Source organism: Trichosurus vulpecula (assembly GCF_011100635.1).
Source record: "Trichosurus vulpecula isolate mTriVul1 chromosome X unlocalized genomic scaffold, mTriVul1.pri SUPER_X_unloc_1, whole genome shotgun sequence".
Taxonomy (NCBI): Eukaryota; Metazoa; Chordata; class Mammalia; order Diprotodontia; family Phalangeridae; genus Trichosurus; species Trichosurus vulpecula.
The window spans coordinates 8482129-8508845 of record NW_023494377.1 but is presented as its reverse complement, the minus strand read 5'-3'; the positions used below and the strand labels follow the sequence as shown (position 1 = coordinate 8508845).

General features: G+C 43.1%; 1 pseudogene; it reads right to left on the bottom strand.

The window, feature by feature from the left end:
• Nucleotides 1-489: 489 nt before the first annotated feature.
• Nucleotides 490-26347, bottom strand: LOC118833047 (annotated as a pseudogene).
• Nucleotides 26348-26717: the final 370 nt, after the last annotated feature.

Below are 26717 nucleotides of genomic sequence, written 5' to 3'. Positions count from 1 at the left end.
CCCCACCCCCAAAAGGAAAGAAATTGAACATGCATTGGTTTTTTGTTTGAAACATTGTTTTGATAAAATTTATTTTTCTTCAAAATGAATGTGGATATAATCCTGGCCACAAGCAGAGGGAGGGGAAAAGAGAAGAGGTCTCACAGTGAGAACCAGGTGTAGGAATGGACAGGCTGCAGACATAGTCAGGGAGAGGAAGCCAGAACTAGCTGTAAACAGCAAAGCTTGGGATTTTAGAGCTTTTGGGCTTTTCATTTTTTTCTTCATAATAGGGAGAAACGTCCTATGCACCCCTATCCCTGGTCATCCCCAGCACCTCCAGAGCTCCCCTTACCAGGCTGGAGCCACTGGTCAGGAGAATGCAGGGGGCTGGTCCCTGGTGAGATCTAGCGGCCCCTAGTGGGAGGGAGGGTGGGCTGGAGAGCTGGCAGGAACCAGTCAGAGACCCACCTGCACAAGAGCCCAAGTTGATATGGGGCAAGGTCCAGGTCAGGAGCCAGTGGTGGCTTGAGGGCCAGAGGCAGCACCGGGACTAGGACCCACCAGAGCAGAGTTGTCAAATATTGCGTTCTTCACTTCCATCTTTCCAGTCAAGGCATTCCTAGGAGCCAAGCCAGAATACTCATACACAGTGAAGTCACCATCATCATTCTCTTTCTCAGAGGACCCAGAGTCCATCTTGGTGAGTTTCTTGGACCCAGGCATACTTCTGCCCTAGGCCAAGAGCCATATACTTTCTGGGACTAGGAGGAATAGTCTGTTCTCTGAGCCAAATACACTTTCTTTTGTAACCCGCACCAGCAGACCACAGCTACAACCAGCTACAAAAGCCTAGCCATGGCATAGCCCATGATCATCATGAGAATGAAGATGTCACTGGATGGGTGTGGGGGATCTACAGGCCACACATCATAGGCCACGAAGATGAGTGGGAGGCTCTGAGCTGGGAATTTGTGTACCCTGAGGGACACCAGGGTGGCTGCAGGTTAGAAGTACTAGGGGGTTGTGTCCTGGTGATAGGGGACAGTAGCCTGACAGACCAGCATGGTAGCCAATAGAGTTATTTCTTCCAGGTTAGGCCAGGGCTACATCTTACCTCTAGGCTGATCTTTTTGGAAGATACAGTGGCCAAGGCCATCCTCCACAAAGGGCCAGAGGCAGGGCCTACAGGCACCAGTGTTGGGTGGGCATAAGGCCCTCTTCCTTGGGGTGCAGTCCAAGCTTCAGGGGCAGGAAGCATCTGGCTGGCTGGCAGTTGCACTGCACAGCCCTTCCCCACCCAGGATAATTTTGAAGAGCAGAAACCATAGGGTTGGCATGTCATTCTTCACCACATGCTGGACAGTGTAACACTGGATGTGCTGGAGAGTGTTGACCACTTGCACCTGTGGGACCAGAAATGGAGATACAGCAGCTCAGTACCTCACTCAGCTGCTAGAGCTAGAGTTGAGAAAATTCACCTCCCTTCCCTTTTTGCAGAACTGGGGGGGTTGTAAAATATTGTGTATTGCAATATTGCATATACTGTAAAACATACTACATATATTTTATGTAAAATATTGTATATACTGCTAGATGTGGATCATGCTTTGTTTGGGGGAAGGGATATATTTGCAAATGAAAATTCTGTAAAAACACAAGATTTCAGCCAGAATAAGATGCAAAGTGTTCTCCATATTAATAATTGACATTTATATAGTGCTTTAAGGTTTGAAAAATAATTTACATGTATTACTTCCTTTAAGCCTCACAGCATCCTTGTGAGTGGGTACTAGAGGTATTACCATCATCCTTTTTACAAATGGGGAAACTGAGGCTCAGTGCCTTCCTCATGGTCACAGAATTAATAAGTGTTCCAAGGGAGATTTGAACCTAGGTCTTGCTTTTTCCATGTCTAGTACACTAGCTGATATTCTCTGCTGCTTCTCACATTTTTTGAAAAAACAAAAACCAAGAGGCAGAGTGTCATTGTATGAAGAAGACTAGATCTGGAGTTTTAAGAACTTGGGTTCAAATTCAGGCTGTATTACTTGCTAGCTGTATAACTTTGGGTAAGTAATTTTCTCCCTTTGGGCTATTTTGTTGTTGTTGTTAAGTCATTCAGTAATGTCCGATTCTTCATGACCCCATGGACTACATCACACTAAAACTGTCCATGGGGTTTTCTTGGTAAAGATACAAAAATGGTTTGCCGTTTCCTTCTCCAGTGGGTTAAGGCAAAAAGAGGTTAAGTGACTTGCCCAGGGTCACACAGCTAGAAAGTGTCAGATTTGAGGTCACATTTGAACTCATGTCTTCCTGACGCCAGGCCTGGCACTCTATCCATTGCAACACCACCTAGTGACCCCTTTGGGCTATATTCCCAATCTAGAAAATGATTTGCTTGGAGTGGGTGATTGCTAAAGTTCCTACTAGTTCCAAGAGCCTGTCCATCCCAACAGCTACCTCTGCATTTATACTCCAGGATTCCAGTGGAATGAACCCAATTACTCTGGAATCAGAGGAACTGGATTTAAATCCTATTTCTGCTACATTTTACAGATGAGGAAACCAGGGCCCAAAGCGGTCATGGGATTTGTCCAAGACCACTCAGGTATTGAGTAACAGAGATGGGATTCAAAGCCAGATCACCTGACTCCAAATCCAACACATCTTCCATTGTACCACACTGTAGCCTCCTCCTCCATACACTGAGGGTTGGATTAGGTGATTTCTAAGTGCCCGTCCACTCCAAAGCCTGTGGACCCTTATGTTTCCTACATTGAATCTCAATTAACAAACCTCCATGACTGTGTTTTTCAAGCCCAATGATAACTCTTCTCAGTGAAGAAATGTGTGCCAACATCCAAACAGAACAGAGTTGTTTTTTTTTTTTGAAAGTAGGAAAAAGTACATAAAACCATACTACAGAGACCAGACATTTTGCTTTTCTTGTTAAAGATGGCCTCCATTAAGGACTCACAGTCTCTCATAGGCCGAATCTTTAGCTTTATAGTTATCTGGATAGCTCTGCTGATGTAGGAACCTCCCAAAACACAAGTTTAAAGAGTTATAGACACTCCCTAGTGGCAGAGACAGACGGATTCACATCAAAATAGCCGACCATAGAAATAAAGGATGGGAAAGAGATGCTTGAGGGTCTAGTCCATAAAGAAGTGCTCTGGAGAGCTTTTCCCTAGCAAGTGCAAGGGGGTTCAAAGACCATTCTCCAGTTGGGAGGTCCTTCCATTGCAATTTCTCCCAAATGGTCTTGAAAGCAGCCCCTTTCTGTATGTAGCAAACACAGGAGCGACGGATGTGCTTTTAATCCCCCTAAGTGATTTCTGAAGCATCCTTCTTTAGCCCAGAACAGCTGCTACCCATTAGGACCTTAAGACTTCTTCAAAAACCTGCCTGATGAAGAACTATTATTGGCCTTAGAAGAGAAAGCTGTTCTTATTTGGTGAGGGGGCAAGGTCAGTAGCCAAGACAGAGATGTTCTGGAGCTTTCTGTCGATACAGTACAAAATACATCCATTATGGGCTGTTTGAGGGAATTGCGGAAGCATTTGCAAGTACTCCCAGCCCACAATGATAGCCAGAACTCTGTTCTGGAGCACTGTAACGAGTTGGATTGCCAATCTCATAAACAACAATTGCTTGGATATCTGGGAAAGTGAGGTTGTTGAGTGATACACGACATTGCGTTGTTGAATTTGGAACTGGAAGGAATTTGAGAGGCCATGAAGAATTCATTTTGTGTCTTTATCCCTAGTTCCTGGCACAAAGTAGGCTTTTAAAAAGTGTTTGTTGTTTGATTTCAGCTCTAAACCTTATCTCTTGTCTAAGGTGTTCCTCCCTGTGGGGCTGAATGCTGCAGGCGGCAGCTGAGAATTGGGTGGCTTGGTCTTCTCCCTTCGTTCACTTGGTATTTACAATTTAGATTTTTGGTCTAATTCTCAGAGGGGTTCAAAAACATGGAAACTATCAGAAGCAAAGAGAAGTACTGCTGTGGGCAACATTATAGCAAACTAGCAGCCCAGAAAAAAAGGTCAGGATCAAGGGACAGACTCAGTGATGGCAGTGCCATCTGCTGTGTGGCCAGACCTGGGCAAAAAGAAGGAGGAAAGTATGCACAACTTTATCTTGTGGGCAAATCCCTACGGAAGACAAGTGGGGACAAAGGACCGGCACAATTGGAAACGTCGGCAGCAGAGCAAACGGTGCTCAATGTCTGGATCTTGAAATCTGAAGGCAGGGTCTCCAGGGATCCCTTCTGGCCTCCGAGCATGGGTTTCCTCTCTCTGAAGATGTACAAGTCAGAGACAAATGCCTCTTTCTTTCTCTGTGTGCGGCACAGTCAGGCAGCATAGCTGTACAAGTGCAGATGGGAGTGTACCTGGCAAACTTAGCCTTTGCCCTGTCCCAAAGTGTGTAAACTAATAGGGGTGTTGACAGCTGCTCTGTGTTTGGGAAGTATTTTGAAGCATAGATACTGACCTTAAAATAGAGAAGTCAACCTAGTCTTCAGCCCTACGCAATAGCAGAGCCATGTCTGTCCCAGTTATTATTAGACTTCAGGCATGCACAGTTCTCACTCATCCTTAAAAAAACTTCCCTCTTGACCCTATCATTATCCCCTCAAGCTATCATCTTATAAAATAGGGCCACTCATTGCAGCAATTTGAATAATGACCCTCTATGTGATTTTGAAGAATTTTTCAATGAGAAGAATTAATCAGTTTCTTCCACCCATTTTGCTTCCTATATATAGCTGCAAAAGCCTCTCCAAAGGACTGATTAAGTGGTAGCTCAGCTCATCATCTGAACTAGGGAAAGGAAAAGGAGAAAGTCTGTGCACAATACTTTTGTGCCCAAAGGAGATTTATCAAAACACATTCTGAGTATCTGATCAAGGCCTCAGAAGGTCTGGAGATGGGTGCTCTGGGCCTCCAAATCTGTATCCAGATGGTGGGGGGGGGGTGGCACCTTTCCAAGACAGCTTCCCAGCTTTCCCTTTTTGTACAGGAAAAGTCCCATCTCTGCTGTGTGTCAGCGATGCCTTTTCCTACATTCCAGCTTGGTCTTCTGTAGGGAGGAAAGTGTTCTCTGTTACCTTTGCTTCCAGATTTACACTTTAGGATCTTTGAGCTCAGTAAATAGTTGAGAGGGATAAGGCACCTAGGATTAGGTTCAAGGTCAGTTTATAAGGGGAATAAGGAGGATTTCATCTATGATCCCAGATGCAATGGAACCATTTGGACCCAGATGAACCCTTACTTAAGTAAGAAGTTAGAAGTGGGGAGACGGGAAAAATCTTCTCAGTTGGTTTTAGGAGGTAAAGAAAAAGAAATTAAGAAGCAATTAAAATCATCTACTTATCTAGGGTCGTTGGTAACAGGTATGAGTTCTGCCTCTAACTCACATGGCCATTGCCAAGAGGATGGCCTTGGGCTTCTCTCTGAAGTCAGGATCAAGGGCCCTCCCATGGAGATGACTGTAGCTATTTCTTCTTGGGATTCTGCTACATAGGAATGCTCACTCAGATTCTATAGAGAAGGGAGAATAAACATCCAGTACACAAAGAGGGTGATGTGGGGGCTATGGCCTCAGTGATGACTATGGCTGTGTATGAATGGGCATCTACAGGTCTATGTTCTCTGGGAAGTGAGATGGATTTATTTGCTGCATCCTTCAGAGGGAGGGCACTCACAGTTACAAAATTCTAAGCAGTGAGCTCAAAAGTCATGGCAGTCATGGATACCATGAAACCAATCACAGTAGTCATGGTTTATGTCCTATTACATTTAAGTCCTAGTAAGTCCTAAGTCCTTCAACATCCCATTCTTCTCCATTTCTCAGCTAAAAGCCTAGAAAAAGCTGCTTCTAGCCTTCCCTCCACTTCCTTTCCTCCCATTCCTCCATCCTCTGCAGCCTGGCTTCTGGTCTCCACTGCCATGGAGCTCTCCAGGGTGACCAGTGAGCTCTTGATCTCCAGATCTCATGACCTTTCCTTCAGCCCTCATCCTTTATTGACTTCGCAGCAGCCTCCGACACTTGTCTCGTACTGTCTCCTCCTGGACATTCGCTCCTTCCTGAGTTTCCATGACCTCTCTTCTAGTTCTATTTTCCCAACCACTTCTTAGTATCTTTTCCTGGATCATCATCTCTATTCTATACCTTATCCATGGATGTCTTGGTCCCTCTCTTCTCCCTAGGGGTTCTCACCAGCTCCCATGGCTTCAACTCCTGTCCCAATGCAGATAACTCCTAGATAGTACCGGACTTGGAGTCAGGAAGATCGAGTTCGAATGTTGCCTCAGACACTTCCTAGCTGTGTGAGCCCAAGTCGGTCACTTGATCTTTTTAGGCCTCAGTTTCTGCATCCACAAAATGGGGATAAAAATCTTACCTACCTCACAAAGTGGTTGTGAGGATCAAATGAGACGACAATGTGTAAAGCATTTTGTAAGCCTTGAAGCTAGTTATTATTGTTATTATCAATAATTGTTATTGTTGTAATAGTTATTATATTCTAGTCCAAGAGTGGGGAACCTGTGGCCTCGAGGCCACATGTGACCCTCTAGATCCTCAAGTTCAGCCCTTTGACTGAATCCAAACTTCACAGAACAAATCCCCTCTAGATCCTCAAGTGCAGCCTTTTGACTGAATCCAAACCTCACAGAACAAATCCCTTCTAGGTCCTCAAGTATGGCCCTGAGGCTACTGGTTCTCCACTCCTACTTTAGTCCATCTCTGCTCCAGTCTGGTCTTCCACAGCCACAGTCTGTGGCTCCTACTTTACCTCATGGAACACCAGTAGTGCCATTCCAATAGCAGCTACTATTTACTCATACCTCTGCCTATCATATTGTTCAGCAACCTGCTTATGGTGAGAACCCACTTCCTTGATGCCAAGTGAGGAGCTGTGTCTGAATCTACCAGTCTTTTTTACCCCAGAGATGTCAAGATAAGAGGATGTGGCACAGGCCCTGTAGGCGTGACTGATGGGTGCATTGGTACAGCAGGGGGCAGTGAAGTGGCAGGTGGAGGTGGGGCAGAGGTGGGGGGAGGGGCAGAGAACTGGGAGCAGGTCTCTTGCCTTATTAGCTGGGTCCCTTTATACAGCAATTTTCACAACAAATCAGAAATATTTATTCCGATTTCCATTTCACAAGTGAGGTACATAAGACCTGAGTTAAATAACCTTCTCCTGGTCACATGATTAGTACTTATAGGGCCAGAATTCAAACACAAGATTTCCAATTGCAAATTCAGCACTCTTCCACTCTGCTGCTCCTCCAATCTCACTGCTACCACCCCAGCCCAGTCAGGCTTTTATCACTTTATATCTGAGCTTTTATGCATTTTCTAACATTCTGCTTCCAAGTCATCTCATGCAATATTGCCAAAATAATCTTCCTAAAACAGTTTTTTTTCTACTTGATTTGTTTTTTAGTGTTACCTTATTTTTGTTCATTCCTTTTATTTTCATATCACTTTCTTTCCCCCAATATATCCCTCTCCAGTCTTAGTGAGCCATCCCTTGTAATAAAGACCAACACCCCTCAAAACAAGAAAAAAATCCATTGAGCAAAATTAACCAGGACATTGATTATATGCACAATATTCCCAAATCTTATCTCTGCAATGAAGGAAGGGAGGTATTTCTTACTTCTTTTCTAGAGCCATGCCTAGTCATTATAATAAAATAGCATTATTTTTTTAAAAAACATCATCGTATTGTTTTTCTGGGTCCACTTATTTCACATATGTATCATTGTTCATTTGTCTTTGTGGTCTTCTCTGAATTCTTCACATACATCATTTCATATGGCACAATAATACTCTATCACATTCATGTATCACAATTTGTTGAGCAATTCCCCAAAAGAATGAATTCACAAATAAAGTACTTACTAAGCGATTACTAGGTGCCAGGTGGGCATCTAGGTGGTGCAGTGGATAGAGCACCAGCCCTGAAGTCAGGAAGACCTGAGTTCAAATCTGACCTCAGACACTAACTAGCAGTGTGACCCTGGGCAAGTCACTTAACCCTGTTTGCCTCAATTTCCTCATCTGTAAAATGAGATGGAGAAGGAAATGGCAAACTACTCCAGTATCTTTGCCAAGAAAACCCCAAATAGGGTCACAAAGATTTGGACAGGACTCATCCACAACAGTAACAGCATGTGCCAAGCACTGTGCTAAACCTCAGAGATACAAACAGTAAAGTAAGACAGTCCCTGCTCTCACAGACTTCACATTCTGATCAGGAAGACAATATAGTTGATGGGCATCTACTTTGTTTCAAGTTCTTTGCTACCACAACAAGTGCTGCTATGAATATTTTAGTATATATGGGACTACTGTTTCTGCCTTTGACCTCCTTTGAGTATATGCCTAGAAAATTGGATCTCTGAGTCAAAGAATACAGACATTTTAGTTACTTTCTTTTCCTAATTCCAAGCTGCTTTCCAGAATGGTTGTGCCAATTTACAGCTCCACCAACCACACATTAATATATCTACCTTTCCACAGCCCCCCTCCAACATTGATTATTCCCATCTTTTGTTATAGGATCATAGATATAGACATGGAAAGGTCTTTAAAGGTTTTCCAGTCCAACCCCTTCATCTTACAGGTGAGGAAACTGAAGCCCAGAGAGGTTAAGTGACTAGCCCAGATTGTAACCCAGATTCAAGCCTGGAACATTTGTGCTTATATTTATTAATTGTTTATATATCTTGGATACCAAACCCTTTCAGAAAGATTTTTTTTTCCCCATTCGACCACTTCCTTCTTATCCTTGATGTATTACTGTTGTCTGTTCAGAAGCCTTTCGGTTCCGTGTCATCAAAGTTGTCCATTTTATCTTTTGTAATTGCTCTCTCCCTTGTTTGGCTAAGAATACATCTCTTACTCATAGTTATGACAGGTATATTATCTGTTTCTCTTATCTTTCCTTTATAGTATGATCTTGAATATTAATGTTATGTATCCATTTAGAATGTGCTATGGAATATGGTATAAGACAGAGGTGTCAAACTTGCAGCCCATAGGTCCCAAGAGGCTTGACAAAACTTCTGAGTGCCTTTAAGTCAATATGTGGTCTGCAGGGACCTGTTTCTATTTGATATTGATACCACTAGTGCAAGATGCTGGTCTCAGCCTAATTTTTACCAGTATGCTTTCCAGTTTTCCCAACAATTTTTAATCAAATAAGGAGGTTTTTCCTAGGTGATTTATGTTTTCCACTTTGGCAAACACTGAGTTCTTGAGTTCTGTTGTTTCTGCTTCTCCCTTGGCTAGTCTGTTCCAATGATCTAATTTCTTTATTTTTAAAATCAAAACCGGATGATTTTGATGACTGCTGTTTTATAATGTAGTTGGAGGTCTGGAAGTGCTGTTCCTTCTTTGTCCCTATCTTTTTTCATCATTTTTCTGGATCGTCTAGACCATTTGTTTTTCCAAATGAATTTTGTTTTTATTTTATCAAGTTCTATAAAGTTTCCCATTGGTAATTTGATTGATATACCATTAAAAATGTAAATTAACTTTGGTGGTATTGTCATTTTTGTTATATAGGCATGGTTTACTCATGAACCCTGAATATTCTTCCAGCTATTTCAATTATTCTTTACTTCTTTAAGGAGCACTTTGTAATTGGCCCTATGATGTACCAATCATTTGAACTGGGGTTACAATGTAACCGTGGGAAGGTTATTTAACTCAAGCCTCATGTTCCTCACTTGTGAAATAGAAATTCGAATAAATGCTTACCAGATTTTTTTTTTGTGAAAATTGCTGCATAAAGTGACCCAGTTAATAAGCCCAGAGACCTGCTCCCAGTTCACTGCTCCTCCCCGCAGCTCTGCCTTTAATTTCTTTCTCTTGTCTTATTGCTATTGCTAGCATTTCCAGAACTGTATCAGATAATAATGGGAAGAAGGAGTATCCTTGCTTTACTACTGTATTTATTGGAAAAGTTTTGAGTATTTTCCCCTTTCATCTGATGCTTGCTTTTAGCTTTAGAAATTTTTTCATGGTATTAAAAAAGGTCCCTCTATGCCTGTACTTTGTACAGTTTGTAGCATAAATGTGTTGCACTTTGCCAAAGACTTTTTCTACCTTTATCAATTGATATAACCATGTGCTTTTGGATGTTTGGTTTTTAATATGATTATGTCTATTGTTTTCCTAATGTAGAAACACCATTGCATGCTTGGTATAAATCCAACTTGGTCACAATAAATTATTTCTTGGACAAATCATCATAGTCTGTTTGACAAGATTTTATTTAAAATTCCTGGGTCAATGTTCATTAATAATATTGGCCTATAGTTTTCCTTCTGTGTTTCACTGAATATCCATTTTTTACCCTGAAGGATTATACTCAGTTTTGCTGGTTAGGTGATTTTTGGTTGTAATCCTACTTCTTTTGCCCTCCAGAATATAATATTCCAAGCCCTCCAATCCTTTAATCCTGCTAAATGTTATGTTATCCTGATTGTGGCTCCATGATATTGAAATTGTTTCTTTCTGGCTGCTTGTAATATTTTCTCCTTGACCTGGGAGCTCTGGGATTTAGCTATAACATTCCTGGGAGTTTACATTTTGGGATCTCTTTTAAGAGGTGATTGGTAGATTTTTTCAATTTCTATATTACCCTGTGATTCAAAAGTATCAGGGAAATTTTCCTTGATAATTTCTTGAAAGATGATGTCTAAGCTCTTTTTTTGATTATGGCTTTCAGGTAGTCCAATAATTTTAAAATTATCTCTCCTGGATCTATTTTCCAGGTCAGTTGTTTTTCCAATGAGTTATTTTACATTGTCTTCTATTTTTCATTCTTTTGGCTTTGTTTTATTGTTTCTTGATTTCTCATAAAGTCATTAGCTTCCATTTGCTCAATTGTAATTTCTAACTTTTTATTGCCAGAATTTTTTTCTGTTGTTTGCTCATTTTTCCAGTCTATTTCTTGACTTTTAACTCTGTTAAAGTAGGGCTCTGCTTCCAGGATGGAGAGTGCACTGTCCCAAGCTTCAGGGGATCTGTGCAGCTGTTTTCAGAAATACTTCTAGGGATCTGTAAGTTTTCAGTTCTTCTAAGGTGGTATAATCTAAGGAGAGATGCATTTACTATTCTCTTGGCCTATGCTCTGGTCTGTGAATGACTACAAGCACTCTTTTCTGCCCTGAAACTGTGAGGAAAGTCCCTGCTCCACTGTGGCCTGCAGGCTCTGGTGTACTAGTGCTCCTCCTTGCCCTGGGACTGCCACCCAGGACCACGACCCAGATCTGAGTACGGGCAGAGCAACAGAGTTCTGCCCCCAGGGCCAGCAAAGAGACCCTTGTAATTTCCTTCTGATCAGTTGTTCCACCCCCTTACCATCTGTGGGCTGAGAGCTTCAGAAACAGCTGCTGCTGCTGATGATGATGATTTAATGCCTCTGAAGGCCTGCTCCTGGTTTGCTAGGGCCTGGTCTATGCTGGCATGGCTCCACTCTCATCCAGGTGCAACAGACTTTTCCTGTCAACTTTCTAAATTGTCTTTGGTTGGAAAATTATTTCACCCCATCCTTTTGTGGATTCTGCCACTTCAGGAATTGTTTTATGGCATTATGTAAAGGTGTTTGGGGGAGGGCTCAGGTGAGTCACTGCCTTTTCTCCACCATCTTGGCTCTGCCTCCCCCAAAGCTGACTGTATCAAATCTGGTCTTCTAAATAAAAAAAACAACTTGGCAAATGCCTTTCAGGGGGTTCTCTCTATCTTATCCATGGTGTGTTTTTCTCCAACTGGGAGATCACATGAGGTTTGGGGGTTGAAGAGCTCCAAAGGAAAAAAAGTTCTGATAGTTCTCTGACATCACATCCTTGTACAAGTTCTTCTGAGTCAGCTTCCAAGGCCCCACTGCTCCCAGATGAAGTCTTCAGCCACATCCTGGAATGTTGCTGATTCAGCTCTCCTCATACCTCAGTTCCACCTGGACACACCTTGAGACCAGACAGCTCTCCCATACCTGCACCTACATCTGCCTGCTGTGAACACTGTCACCTCTGGGAGTCACCCAAATCTGACATCCTCCCCCATCCTCCCCCATCAGTGCTGTGCACAGTCATTTTATTTTGTTTTTTGAAACATAGTATACTTTTAATAAATGTTTATTGACTGACAATAAAATAATATTAGTCTAATAACATGCAAGTTCCTTGAGGGAAGAAGCTGTTACCGTTTTATTTTTCTTTATTGAATTGAATTAAACATAGTAAAGGATTGGGTGTGGGAATGTGGAATAGAGCACTGGGCTTGGACTTGGAAGATTTGAATTAAAATTTGACCTCAGACACTTAGCAGCAAGGTGACCTTGCACAAATCACCAAACCTCTGCCTACCTTAGTTACCTCATCCATAAAATACAGATAGTAATCCAGAGGTTCCCAAAGTGGGTGATGCCACTCCTGGCAGGTGCTGGAATGATCCAGGGGGGCAGTAGTAGCCTTGGGCGTAATTGGGGGGGCATTGAATAAAAATAAGGGGGCTGAGCATAAGGAAAGAAGAGAAGATTAAAAAATTTCGAAAAATCATTCATACATGTTTCATCTGTTGTGTAACAGAGTTAAAGTTGTAGTGATTACATTATTTTCCAAATAAATACACAAAATGCAAGTTACTACCAATCAGTGGTCAAATCTGCTAACAGGTCTTACCAAGCAAGTGTTGGCAGGCAAGCGTGTTCTTCATTGTTGGGAAATCCGGCGTGTATTGGCAGGGATATGTGTGTGTAATGACTTGTTTACAATACGAAACTATATGGTTACATGATGCAATTCATCAGAATTTCAATGCGGGAAAAATCCCACAAATTTACAATAAGTTATTAAATTTACATCATTTTTATATATTTTATAATTATACATCATTTTTTTTTTAAATTATATTTTTTGAAATGATGCAAATTTGAAAAATAAACCTTAAAGGGTTAAAGAAAATAGAATTCTGTGTGTGGCGGGGGATGATGAGTATTTTTTTAAAGGGGGTGGTAGGCCAAATACATTTGGGAACCTCTGGTACCCTTGCATTCCAGAGTTGTGGTGAAGATCAAAATGCATTCTGTTTCAATATTGAACCTAAACTGCTAGGGAATTGGCATGGGTCAGTCCTAGTCCAGAGCATGTTTAACAGCAGTTTGAAATTTTGGGAGGCAGGAACTGCTTATTCATAGCCATTGACCACTTAGCCATTGATGAATGGTCTAAAACATTTTCTTTATATTGACAAACCCTGATCAAAAATGTTAAATGGCACCCCTGTACCCACCGAATAAAATCTAGACTCTTTAACCTGGTGTTCAAGGTCCTCCTCAATCTGGTGCCCACTATCCATTCTTGTCCTCCATTACTTTCCTTCCTAAACTCTGCTTCAAACCAATCAACAGATGTGCTTACTTAGCACAGTACCTGACACATAATAGGTGCTTGATAAATGTTTATTGACTATCATTTAGTGACTAACCATTGCTCCCCCAGAAGGAACCTGATTAACGTGAACAATGACTCCCCTCAAGTGGTGGCATATACTCAAATTCACACTATTTGACATTATAATGTAAAATCGGGTTACTGGTTCTAGCGTATTTGAATACTACAAGCATTTCAGATGACTCATTTGTCATATTAACAGATGTAGCTATATATGAATCCCTGCCTTTTGCTCTTCTTCTTCTCTACTCTGAACATTTTCTCTTGTTCCTTCAAGGACTTTGCTCAAGTTTCAGTTCCTTCTTGTGGCAATAGAGTTAGAGGGCTTGGGTTCCTATCCTGGTTCTGATAGTTTACTACCTACCTATGTGGCTTTCATTCTGTCTCAGTTTCTCCATCTTTAAAATGAGGGGTGCTGACTAGATGGTCTCTCAGATCTCTTCTGCCTTTGATTTTTTCCAGTGGACAATTCCTGCCCCTGAGTCATCTCTCCATCCTATGAGCTCCATTTATTGTCTATATTGACCATTTGGCACTCAGTGTATGCTTTGCTACTTTGGTTGGTGTAGGGTTAATGGAATATAAGATTAGTAGGCCTGTGTGACCACATGTGTTCCCTTTTTTCCTTGGAACAGGGGCCGTGGTCCCAGGTCTAAAGGTACATGGGTATTTCAACCACGGATGTCTTGCTGCTTTGAGCTCTGGCCCAGTTCACAACTGTGATACATCCTGAGTTACACAGAGCCCACTGGGGAGGAACTTGCCGAAGGAGGAGCTTGCTTAGGGGAAAGCTTGCTTGCCGAAGGTTTTCACACCTTTTGGTACTAAGCTAATTAGGCACTGAATCAAGAGGGTTGTGATGCCTTCTGGCTCTGAGCCTATTAGCTGAAAGTGTATATATATTCTGAGGTGAGATTTTGCTTTGGAGCTCACTCATAGGAAGAATGTTAGCCTGAGGTCTTTGTGATTTGGCCAGAGAAGACTCTGGGTAGCTGTTGTGAACCCACATGCTGGTGCTCCTGGTCTGGTGATGTATTACTCTGTTAAGACAGTTGGAGCCCTGTCTATTGGATCTCCGTGCTAATTTCTCTCTGCTTGTATTTTCTCCACGTTCAGGGTAGAGAACTAGTGAATGACCTTCACCTTACTTACTTACATTGTTTAATTAAAGTAGGATTGTTAACTTTTTTTGAGCTATCTTTCCTTTATAAATGCAGATCAAAGAACCTGTGCTAGCAGGCCATCCTGGCTGTGCTAGGGTGCTTGCTAATACAATTGGCCATCTATTTACTTTTACTCAGACCTTGGGTCTTTGAAGCATAGGATCAGAGATCTAGAGTGAGAAGGAACCTAAGAAGTTACCTCTAGTCCAACCTCCTCATTTTATAGATCAGAGTGGAGTGACTTGTCCAAGGTCACACTGCTAGTAAGTAGAACTGGGATCAGAACCTAGGTTTTTGATTGCAAATATAGTACTCTTCTCATTGTACTGTACTATCTCAAATCTTGAGGGCCTAATACAGTATGCATTAGGCACTCAATAAACAGGTGTTGTTACTTACCTTCTAAAGATCATAAGACTTGAGATCTAGAGCTGACAGGGACCCCTGAGGCCACTGAGTCCAACTGCCTCATTTTACAGAGGAGAAAACTGTGGCCCAAGTTGGGAAGGGACTTACCTGAGGTCACACAGAGAATCCCAGCTCTAGAGCTAGAGGGGACCTCGGAAGTCAGCTGGTCCTGATAGGGTGATAGGGCCTGGACCCTGAATTTTCCTACATTTCAGCAACCCAGTCCCTGAATATTCCCACACAATCCTGTCTCTGGTGTCTCTCCTGAGGCATCTGACCCAGCCCAGCCCACCTAGATACTCAATAGTCCTTTCATGGTGGCTTTCCAACCTACCTCAGACCTTTCACCTTTCACATTCCTTTCACTGTTGCACCTGGGTCACTTCAGGCTATTTACCACTCCTTGATCCCAACCAGATCTTCTAACTCACTTTTTTTTGTATATAAGTATCAATCTTGTCCTCACTAAGGCACAGATTCACAGAACCTAGCCTGCTTTATTGGCATTACGATAAACCTTGCTACTTCGAGAGAAGGCTTGAATGCTTGAATTCTTTCCAGGCAGACTTGCCCTGTACCCTTAAATTTTGGGGTTCCCAGAACCCCAAACTGTATCAGTCCAACCCCCTTATTACAGAGGAGGAAACTGAGGCCCAGGGAGGGAAAGAGATTTGCCCAAAGTCACAAATAATGTAAGAAATGGGAGGAGGAGTTTTGTTTCCACAGAACTAAAGGTGTGCTTCCCTGCCCTCCCCCCACCCCAGCTTTAGCAGAGACCAGGCCTCAAGGTCGGTCAGGTGAGAGGTCAGAGGCTTGTACGCACGTGCATACTTTTTGAGAAGGCAGTCTGGGGAATTAGAGAGGCCAAACCCACTTGAACCTGTTCAAGCTTATCTAGGGTCTGGTCTTGGTCAAGAATCCAGGCCTACTGATTTGCATCATTTGCATATGTTAAAGAGGGAAAGTAGGGGAAGTAAAAGAATATAGTTTAATCCTAAACTAGGACAAGGAAAATCTAAGTAACTTCACTTTTGCTTCTGTATCCTTATTATCCTATTTATATAAACTGTATAACCTAGGAAAACTATGTAAAAAACAAAGATTGTAAACTAACCATGACTCTAGCAGGAGTGGAGGGAATGGTTACCCCTGCTCCTGCAGCTGTATCAGTGTGAGTGTTCCCGTGAGTACTACACCAGCTCTCCCGGGGAGCGTAATAAAATGCCTTCCTCTGCCCACTCTGGTCCTGAATTCTTTGGGTGTGAATGGGCAAATCACATGGATTTTCCTAAGGTCAAGTGAAGGGAAGCAACAGGCAGCAGAAGCTTGCCAGGCTTACTCCTGGATCTTGTCTTGGGGTGTCCTGTGATCCCCACTGCGGTGTTAAGAGGGTTACCACTCCGGATTCCCCTGGGGAACCCTGTGGTCTGCACAGCCTTCTTAAGGGGACATCACATGGGACTTCTGGCCCTGTCTCAGGAGCCTTGTGATCTTACTGCCATCCTAAGGGGCCATCACTTGGGTCTTCCTTAGGGTCTGACCCCTAGGAGGCCCTGTGATCCCCACAGATTAAGGGATGGCTACCACTTGGTCTTCCTCTGGGAGTCCTGTGGCCTGTACAGCCTTCCCTAGGGATTATCACAGGGTTCTTCTTCAGGACTTTGGCCCTGCCTAGGAAGTCCAGTGATCGCCAAAACCACGTTTCTCACAATTGGATCCTAAATCTAGAGCTAGAAGGGACCTCAAAGGCCATGTGGTTCAACCCCCTCATTTTACAGGGGAGGAAACTGAAGCTCAAAGAGGGGAAAGGACTTGCTCAGGATCCCACAGCTACTGTCATAGGCAAGATTTGAACCTGGGTCTTCCTGACTCCAGGTCTAGAACATTCCCCACTATACTAATTAGGGGAAAATTCTTAGGTGAGTTGTCTTCTTTCCTTTATTCATGCTAGTTATGTTTTGGAATGGTATAGTTAAAAGGGCCTTAGAAATGTGACTGAGAGGGAGAAGTAGCAACATCCTTTTCTCAGCCACATTCCTTGAGAAAGTGTTTATAGTCAGCGTCTCCACTTCTCTTTTCACTTCCTAGCATGGGAGCTCATCAGTCAACTGAAAGCGAATGTCCAAAGTTACCAGTGATCTCTGAATTTTGAAATCCAATGGCCTGTTCTTAATCCTTTTTCTTGGGTTCTCTCCAACCTGGGAAGATGCCATTCATCCTCCCTAAGGGAGGATGTAGCCTGTCTGACCCTGAGAAAGAGGGCTAAAAAAGATGTGCTTCACTTCTAAGGTTACCTTGTACTGGATTTGCATATGTGCATATTTTCTTCCTTCTTGTAAGCTCCTAGGGGCAGGGAATGTGTTTGCTTTTCTCTAGTACTTAGTACAATGCCTGGAACATAGTAAAGGCTTGATAAATGTTTGTCAATTGATTCTGGTGGGCTAAAATGACAGATGCCCTTCAATTGGGGAATGGCTAAACAAGCTGTCATATATGATTGTGATGGAATACTGCTGTGTTATAAGAAATAATGAGCTGGTTGATTTAGAAAAACAAATTCCCTCCCCCCTCCCAAGACTAAGCTGGTGCAGAGGGGGAGGGATGGTGGTGTGTGTGTGTGTGTGTGTGTGTATGTTGGGGGGGAGTATGTTTGTATATTTATGATTATGTCTTCTGACATAAATATCCATTTGTAAAAGCTAATCTGATTGTCAGTGGCCAAATGGAACTGGCATTCAGGGGCCCCAACCCCTACACTTGGGTGGACAGGGCCGGTGCTCTACTCACTACGCCACCTAGCGGCCCCTGGTCTTACATATACGTATGTGTGTATGTTTATGGGTATGTATGCATATGCATAGAGAAAGAACAAGTAGAAATATGCATAGTATTGTCTTACATATATGTTTTGTTTGTGGAGGGGGGAAGGGAGGGCAATTGGGGTTAAGTGCCTTGCCCAAGGTCACACAGCTAATAAGTGTTAAGTGTCTGAGGCCGAATTTGAACTCAGATCCTCCTGACTCCAGGCCAGTGCTTTACTCACTACGCCACCTGGCTGCCCCTGGTCTTACATATGCGTATGTGTATAGTATATGTGTGTATGTTTATGGGTATGTATGCATATGTGTAGATACATGTGACATATATGTGTGTATATATATATTCATGTTTAATTGTACCCTTCTCCAAGGGAAGGGGGAGAAAAAAATAAAAGTGTACAGCAGAGAATAAAAGAAAACCTAAAAGGAAGCATAGAAAAGCTAGGTTGCTTTTAAAATGTGTAGGATTTACTACATAGGTTTTTGTGAAATGGAAATTTGCTTTATATTGAATTGTCTATTATGTTCTGCTGTGTAAATGGAAATGGCTTTTTTAATATTTGTTTAAAATGAATAATTTAAAAAAAAAGTTGATTCTGGTTGGACAAGAAGTCTGCAATTCAGCAGAAAAGATGACTTTGGAGATCCTAACATTTGATTCACTATTCAAACTAGTCAAAGTTTGCTCCCATTAAAAGGTACTTATGGAGAATATTCTTATCTAACCTTATTGGCTTTGTACTTTCAATCCTGGTTAGACTGAGAGCTGAAGGCAGAAGGGAGGAGTTGGCCTCTGTACTCTCATCTTTTTTTCCTTACTAGATAAGTAATGCTCCCCCACCCCAACCCCACCAGAAAGATGTACTTTCTTCAGAAATGGTGCCCCGGGTCCTACAAATTAATCACCCAGCAGTCTTTAAGTGTCTGCTACATTGCGTGTTAGGCTGCTGCTGGGTGTTTGGAATACAAAGGCAAAAAAAATTAAACAGTCCCTGCTCTGAAGGACTTAAGATCTGCTAGTTTTAAGGAAAGCTTTTAAGGTTCCTCTCCCCCCACCCAAAAAATGACCAGGCATGTTAGATTTTACTATTTCCCTTCCAGAGGTCTCCAGTACCCTAAAGGGAGATTAGAGTCATCCAGGTTCCCTGCAAATGGCTCAAACCGCCCCCCCCCCCGCCCCCGCCAGGGCGTTCACCCAAGTGTAGGGGTTGGGGCCCCTGAACGCCAGTTCCATATGGCCACTGACAATCAGATTAGCTTTTACAAACAGATATTTACGTCAGAAGACATAATCACAAATATACAAACATACTCCCCCCTCAACACACACACACACGCAGAACCGTCCCTCTCCCTCTGCACCACCGGCTTAGTCTTGCGGGGGCGGGGGGGCTGGGAGGGGGATTTGTTTCCTAGCTTATCTCTGTTCCCATAGAACACAGGCCCCATTCAAAGTCCAAACCCTGCTGGGGCTAGGGTCCCAGGTGCCCTGGCTTGTCGGGACTTCCATGCTGAGAAGGCTGGCTGCACCAACACCCCGCGCCCCGACCCCCCCCCCCTCCCCGCGCAGTCCTGGCCCCAAGGTCGCCAGGGTTTGAACTCCGAGTCTTGTGGGGATCATCTCGGGCACCTCAAGGTGAGGAAAACAAACAGCACTGAACAGAAAAAGCCACCCCCAGGCCCATTTCTGGGGATCAGAGCAAAAGAGAAAGTAACAAGAAAAGGAAGTCCGCCCGCTCTCACGGCGCAGCGGGTGAAATAGGATACCACCCCCCGCGGAGACCGCGGAAGGGAGGAGGCGGAAAAAGTCCAATAAAAAGAGTGAGAACTGGTTAGAGCTGAACACAGCCAATCAAAGAGGCGGGCTCCAATCATGTGATATGGGACGCACCGAGTTCTACGTGAGGAAAACAGAGCATGCTCAACAGGCTTCTGAAGGAAACCTCCATGTTAGGAGAACTGAGCATGCTCACATATGCTTAGGTTACATAGGCAGTGGAAAAGATGTGTCAAGTTCACGGTCAGGAGCGTACAGGAACCGCCTCAAAAAGACTCTCAAGAGCCCATTGTTAAATTTTCAGTGTGAGCAATTACGCCTTGGAAATCGGCAAATGCTACAAATCAGGGTTTGACTGATGGTTTTGTTGATCGACTAAAGAAAATGGGAGGGGGAGTACTGTTAAGGCAAATTTAATTTAAAAGAGTATAGTTGGCACAGCGGGCTGGTTGTTAAGTATTTACCAGCACCCCACTGTCAATAGCCTCCAAACTGAATGATACCAGAATAGATTCTGAATTTCCTGAAGAAGAGCTGGACTATTTGGCATTTGGATGAATTAGTGGGAAAAGCTCATATGGATTTGTTGCAGCTTGAGTGGAACACATCTTAGCTTTTACTGGCCCAGGAAGATGTTTCCTCTTCTTGATCAGGTGGTAGGATGATGCCAGGCTCTCATCCCCAGCGACCAGCCTCAAGGAGGGCTCCACTTCCCTAAAACCATTACTAAAGGGTTTGTTTTTTTTTTTTTGGAGTAGCAGGAAATGCCCTCACCACCAGCCTGGCTCAGTTTCCGTGACTGTCAGTTACTAAGCCTTCCTCCTGCGTGTGGAGTCATGGTCAGGAATGACCACACCTTCCCCCACTGCTGACTCAGCATGCAATGAGACTTTCTTCTCTTGGCTTTACACAATCTTCAGCGATGACATTTTAGATTGCGCAAGACCAGCAGCCAATGGGACAGAGACCAGAACTGGGTGAGAGGCACATAGGACGTAGTCTGGAGGCAGGAAAAGCTTCATTGGCACCTACTTGACAAAGGCAGGCAACCCAACCTGTTTCTCAGCAACAATATTTGACTTTCATTATCTTAGCTGGGTATGTGTGTTTGTATGGGCATGTGCCCTCATTTCCCCCCCTCACTTCCCCCCCCAAAACACTCCCCCCTTAGTTTGGGAATTCCTTGAGGAAAAGGAGGGAAGGAGGGACTAAGCATCTATTAAGTACTTAGTATGTCCCAGCACTTTACAATTATTATCTCATTCAATCCTGACAACAGCCCTGGGAGGTAGGTGCTGTTATTATCCCCATTTTACAGATGAGGAAACTGAGTCAGGCAGAAGTAAGTGACTTGCTCAGGGTTTCATAGCTAGTAAGTGTCTCGGGCTGGATTTGAACTCAGATCTTCTTGACTCCAGGCCCTATGGTCTGTTTACAGCACCCTCTAGCTCCAAAGGCTGCAGCTAGCAAGTGTCTGAGGCTGGATTTGAACTCAGGTCCTCCCACACTCCAGGTCCAGCACCCCCCCACCCCCAACTATAATTCCCTGAACACTGAGGCTAATCACCCTAGAGTCACAAGCAGCTTAAATTTCAATTCAGGACACATCTACTACTCTGGGTCAGTCATTGGGACTGTTTTCTTCCACATTATGTTCCTTTCTCAATCCATGGTGAGTCATAGGGTAGAAGCAACATGGTAAGGCCTATTGTGCTTTCATAGGCACATAGATCTAGAGCTGGAAAGGACCTCAGAGGTCAGCTGGTACAACCCTCTATTTTACAGATGGGGAAACTGAGGCCCAGAGAAACAATGATTTGCTCAAGGTCACACAGTAAATAAGAGAGCTATGATTCGAACCCAGGACTTCTGACTACAAAATCTAGTACCTTTCCATTTATAGCATGCTGCCTTCCAAAGAGAGGACTGGACTCATATTTTTCCATTGAATAAGGACGACTCACTACAACAGTTCCAATGAGGGCTCCCTATGGATAGGGGTTTTAAAGTGAGAAAACTTAGTTTCTCCTGCACCAGGGGTGCTGAATCTTCATCCTCTAGGTCCTCAAGTGCAGCCCTTTGACTGAAATTCAGTTCCCCACCCCTGTCTACACATTTCATTTTTCCTACATTCACTAACAAAAGTCTCTCTAAAGGAGGGATCATTTGAACTGGAGAAAGGAAGAGGGGAAAGTCCATGCACAATACTTCTGTGCCCAAAGGAGATTTATTAAAAGACATTCTGGGTATCTGATCAAGGCCTCAGAAGGTCTGGAGATGGGAAGGGTGCTCTGGGCCTTGGATTTGGAATCTGTATCTAGATGGTGCGGGGGTGGGGTGGGGGAGGGAGGTGGCACCTCTCCAAGACAGCTTCCCAGCTTTCCCTTTTTGTTCAGGAAAAGTCCCATCTCTGCTGTGTGTCAGAGATGTTCCTTCCTTTTTCCTATATTCCAGCTTGGTCTTCGGTAGGGAGGAAAGTGTTCTCTGTTACCTTTGCTTTCAAATTTACACTTTGGGATCTTTGAGCTCAGTAATTAGTTGAAGGGGATGAAGCACCTGGGATTAGGTTCAAGGTCAGTTTATAAGGGGAATAAGGAGGATTTCATCTATGATCCCAGATGCAATGGAACCATTTGGACCCAGATGAACCCTTACTTAAGTAAGAAGTTAGAAGTGGGGAGACGGGAAAAATCTTCTCAGTTGGTTTTAGGAGGTAAAGAAAAAGAAATTAAGAAGCAATTAAAATCATCTACTTATCTAGGGTCGTTGGTAACAGGTATGAGTTCTGCCTCTAACTCACATGGCCATTGCCAAGAGGATGGCCTTGGGCTTCTCTCTGAAGTCAGGATCAAGGGCCCTCCCATGGAGATGACTGTAGCTATTTCTTCTTGGGATTCTGCTACATAGGAATGCTCACTCAGATTCTATAGAGAAGGGAGAATAAACATCCAGTACACAAAGAGGGTGATGTGGGGGCTATGGCCTCAGTGATGACTATGGCTGTGTATGAATGGGTGTCTGCAGGTCTATGTTCTCTGGGAAATGAGATGGATTCATTTGCTGTGTCCTTCAGAGGGAGGAGGGCACTCGCAGTTACAAAATTCTAAGAAGCTAATATATCTTTTTTTAAGGGGTTAACAATCTTATTTTAATCCAACATACAAATATCATTCACTCAGCTCAGGGGGAAAAGCCAGCACCCTGAACTTCAGAGCAAATACAAACAAATTACAAACATCAACAGACAGACCTTGTCTGATTCAAATCTCAATGCGTAGTTACCAGAGTTTAACAAAGTCAGAACATCCGGGTTTACAAACCCGAGGGCTCTTAACTACAGCTGCCTGGAGTCTCCACATCAGCGCACTGCCAAGAGTGAGAGCCCTAAGCAAATAAGCTAATATATCTTTATGTACACCATATAAGAGGTCACAGAAACCACAAACCAGACACTGTGAATGAATCATGGTAGTTATAGTTTAAGGGGCCCTGCAACACCCATTCTTTTGTAAGCAGTGTTCATGAAGCATTAGAATCTGTGCAGACAACATTCACTTAGAGTTCTTTCAGATGGCTTCTGAGGCTGTCCATCACTATGAGAAAGATTCTTCTTCCTCTATTGCCCTCAGAAATATTGGGAGGGGGAAGCTAGGTGGCACAATGGATACAGCACCAGGAGGATTTGAGTTCAAATGCGACCTCAGACACTTGACAGTTATTAGCTGTGTGACCCTAATCAAGTCACTTAACCCCGATTGCCTTGCCAAGAAAAAAAAAACAAAATAAAAAGAAATATTGGGAGTCAGTGATGGGGATTCCGAGAACTGCTTCTGGACCATAGCCTACATCTGACTCTTAGGATGGAATCTCACCTACACCACACCATCCTTCTGCCAAGCTTTTCCCTCAGTGGATCCTTCTATTCTTCAGGCTTCTCAGGGTCACTTCTGAGTTGCATCAGCCAGTGCTCTCACTATTATATTGAATTTAAACATCAAAGAAGATGAGCCTTTCTATATACAAATCAGAACAGAAACAAGAGGATCCCACAGACAAATCCACATGACCTACAGCATTCTCAGATCTCCCAACATGGAGGCCCACGGAGTAGCCATATTGCCTAACATGGAGACCCTCTGCATCCCATACCACATTGGGATGGGGCGGGGAGAGGGGGGTTAGACTCCTGTGATTCAACATATTCTTTTCAAAGCTGTTCTGCTAGTCTGTGTTTCCCATTGACCTTCCTTTGGTTCTCTTCTGTACATTTATTTATTTTGTGTTTTTTTGGAGGGGGGTAGGCAGGGCATTTGGGGTTAAGTGATCTTCTGTACATTTAAAAACATACTCTAATGACCTTCCTTCCTTCCTTTTCTTCTTTCCCCTTTTTATTTTGTCCATTTTAGCAACTCTATCACTAGCCTTCCTCTCTCCCCAAGGCCTCAGAAGATCTGGAGATGCTTCCTGCAAGTGAAAAAAAAATAAACCTATTGTAGCAAATATTCAATCAAGTCAAATAAGTCCCCATATTCATTCTTATAGGTGTGCTAGAACTAGCTCAAATTGGCTAATGAGAGCTGATTGTTAAATTTTCAGTGGGAACATTTCTACCTTGGAAATAATCAAACACTGCAAATCAGGGCTTGATTTATTGTTTTGTTGATTGCCAGACTTAAGAAAGTAATGGAGAAAACATTAATAATGCTGACTAAACTTAAAGTTTAATTAATTAAAGTGTGTTATGTATATTTTTGGGGAGGGGAGAGAGCTTGTTGTTGAACATTTACCAGCATACTCCTGCTCATTCCGCATCTTAAGTCCATCACCATCAGGAAATGAGTAGCATGATTCAACAGTGGTCCCCTGCAATCATGGTCCGTCACTGCATTGATTGATTGATTTCAGAGTCGTTTGTCTTTACAACATTGCTGTCCTTGTATAAATTGCTGTCTTGGTCTTGCTCACTTCATCCCGCATTAGATCAGCCAAGTCTTTAGAAGTTTCTCTAAAACATCTCTTTAGTCATTTCTTATAGCCAGCTGGTGCTTTTGTGAAATTCCCTGCCCCTACTTACCTCTAATGTCCTGTAAGTTTCTGCACAGGTGGTATAGACGGTTAAAGTGTTCTAACCCGGGTTCCAGGTTGTTGCTAATATCTTGACTAGGCTGGAGTTAGTTTCAATCAATGCTGGCAGTTCAGAGATGCTTGCTGGGACTGGCCACCCCAGGCAATTTTTAATAAATGCACTTATGATGTGCCAGGCATTATGCTATGTTCTAGAGCCATAGTGCTGACACCAACAACTTCTTTAGGAAACTTTAGCCTTATTCTGATGTACCCTAGATGTTATGTAATCTTCATCACTTGGTCCAGTGAGTCTTAGCCCTTTCATAGACTATAAAGACATTTTCCTTCAATGTTTCTCATAAAATATTTGGAATGCAATGGTCACTTAAGGTCTAGTACAGCAGTGTGTGCTACATATTCAATCTTTTCTATTTCGTCTGCACGTGATCCCATGAGTCCAGATGGGAGAGACCCAAAAGCAGTTGATGGTGAGAAAGGCTTATTGTTTTCAGGGTCTTAAGAGACCTCTGACCCTGGCCCTGACGGTTTCCCCAAAGCATTCAGCTGACTCAGCAACTCTGCATTCCATCTAGGAGTGTGCTGGTAAACGTTTAACAACCAGCTGTCTAGAAAAAAATGTATGCATGATATAATTTTAGGTTTAATCTGCATTTTCCCTATTTATCTCATCACTTTCTTATGACTAGACAATCAACAAAACAGTAAATCAAGTCCTGATTGGTAGCATTTGCCAATTTTCGAGGTGTGAATACTCACATGGAAAATTTAACAATTGGCTCTTCGATTCAAGCTGGTTCCACCATACCACTGGTTCTATCATTGTGTGCTCATCTAGACCCAGAGCTGTAGAAGAAGACAGCTTTCCCAATTTGCCTGTACTCTGCTGATTGGCTTTGGTGGTAGTGGTTTTGCCTCCAACTGTTGGGATTTTATTCTCTTGATCCCTTGTATTTCCAAGTGGAGGTTTCTGGTCCTTTGTAACAACAGTGTTGCTAGCAGCTACTGTGGCTGTATAAGGCCAACAACACCAGCACACAGGAGGGCTGCTAGCACAGGTTCTTTGATCTGCTTTTCCAAGGAAAGCAACTTTAAGGTGTTAACAGTCTTAGTTTAATTAAACATACATATATTATTCACTTAGTTCAGGGGGAAAACATCAGCCCCCTGAACTTCAGGGCAAATACAAACAGAAATTACAAAAGTACATTATAAACAGATCAACTAACACAAACCAGGCTATCCGTAGCAACATATAGTTACCAGAGGAGCACCAACATCTACCTGTCTGGGTTACAAAGCCAGGGGGGCTGTTTCAACAGCTTTCCCAGAGTCTTGTCGCTCTTTCAATGAGTGTACCCCCAAAAGTCAAACACTAACCTTCCAACACATATACCCAGTTCAGGGCCCTGAGGGCTTGAGGCTCACCAGCCAGGGTGTAGGAAAGTTAGTTAATCACTAGTACCACATTATATAAATTGTTTCCAATCAATGACTGAGAAGCACTCCAAGACAAAACAGATCCCACCATACCTGCCTTTCCATGCTGCTTCCATAATAGCTTGTAACTGTAATGACTTTTGCCTGCTTCCTAGGTTTGTTGTGGCCGGCCAGGAGATTGTCCATCTGTGTCATGCACTCGCCTAATCTTTTCCTTTTGTATTGAATGCATTCCTGGTACAGGATTTTAGGATTTTGTGTTATCAGCTTTTCTTTCTCTTTTTTTTGGAGGGGGGAGGGCAGGGCAATTGGGGTTAAATGACTTGCCCAAGGTCACACAGCTAGTGTGTCAAGTGTCTGAGGCCATATTTGAACTCAGGTCGTCCCTACTCCAGGACCGGTGCTCTACTCACTGTGCCATCTAGCTACCCTTTGTTATCAGCTTTTGCATACGTACTGAATCACTTGATACTTTCTACAAGATTACTTATTTTTCCTAGATGCTGGAGTTCTGTAGTCACCTACCTTGTGCAGCTATTTGGCACAATGGATAAAGTGTTCGACT